This window comes from Bactrocera latifrons, unplaced genomic scaffold (assembly GCF_001853355.1).
Source record: "Bactrocera latifrons isolate USDA-ARS-PBARC rearing strain unplaced genomic scaffold, ASM185335v1 scaffold_756, whole genome shotgun sequence".
NCBI lineage: Eukaryota > Metazoa > Arthropoda > Insecta > Diptera > Tephritidae > Bactrocera > Bactrocera latifrons.
Window position 1 is genome coordinate 9,577 of NW_017537441.1, and position 1,277 is coordinate 10,853.

A 1,277-nucleotide genomic window follows, 5' to 3' on the forward strand; every position below is an offset into this window, starting at 1 on the left:
TGAGGTTGTAACCCTTCATTAGCAGCTTTGCGTGACGCAAGCCAGGAAGTTGTTGCCAATGTATCTCCCTACCCAYTGCTGCATCCTTGCGTAACTGTTCCTTTATGGTGTGGGGACCTACCGCTATGAAGGGTTCTGGTCCTACCATGTTGGTGGATGCTGCAGCGCGGGCGAGCTCATCGGGGCCAGTTCGTTTCCAGCAATGCCTTTGTGGTCCGGCACCCAAATAAGGTGCACATGGTTGCATTCTGCTAGACTATTCAGCCGATCTATACACTCCTGCACCAATAGCGATTTTACCTCGTATGATGAGATCGCCCTGAGTGCCGTTTGGCTATCCCTTAGTATGGCTATACGTTCGTTGCGATAGCCGCGATGGAGGTTTAGCTCTACGCACCGACTTATAGCAAATATCTCCGCTTGGAATATGCTTGGAAACGTTCCCATAGGTATGGAGAGTTTTGCACGTGGTCCTGCGACCCCTGCACCAATTCCCTCCGAAGTTTTCGACCCGTCGGTGTACCACCTGATCGAGCTATCAATGAGTAGTAGCTCGAGAGCGGAGTCGCTCCARTCGGCCTTGTTGCCGAGGGTGATATTGAACTTTTTGGTGAAGTTTAACTTTTTGGTAATGCAGTCCCTAGGAAGAAGAGCCAGTGATATGGTGCCGCTTAGCTCTTCCATACGTTGGGACGAGATCACTTTACCTTTGCCGGTTCCCTCTGCTGTCATTTGAAGCAGAGTGTGCTTGGCGACTTGACCAATTACTAGGTGCAGCGGGGTGAGCTCTAGCGTTTCCTCAAGTGCCGCTGTCGGGCAGGTACGCATTGCTCCTGTCATACAGACACATGCAAGCCTTGCAGTTTCGACAGTTTAAGTTTAACCGTCGATTGCAATGCTTTTGGTGCCCATACCACCGCTCCATAAGTTATAATTGGTCGCACTATCAAACCCTTGGCCAGACCTAGTCCCCTTTGTACGAGATCGCAGAGAGTACTCACAAATTTTCCTCTGGCTATAATAACAATGTCGTCCGCATATCCTTGACAGCGGATTCCATTGTTAGTCAACAGCCCCAGCAGCTCGTCCACGACTATGCTCCACAACAGAGGAGATAGCACGCCTCCCTATGGGCAGCCCCTTGTAGTACCGAGACGAATACTGGTGCCTCCTGATGTGGTTTCAGCTATTCTGGTGCGCAGTACCGCCTCTATCCACCTGCGCATTGGAGGTGCCACATTACTTTTCTCCAGTGCCCTTACTACGCTCCCGTGGGA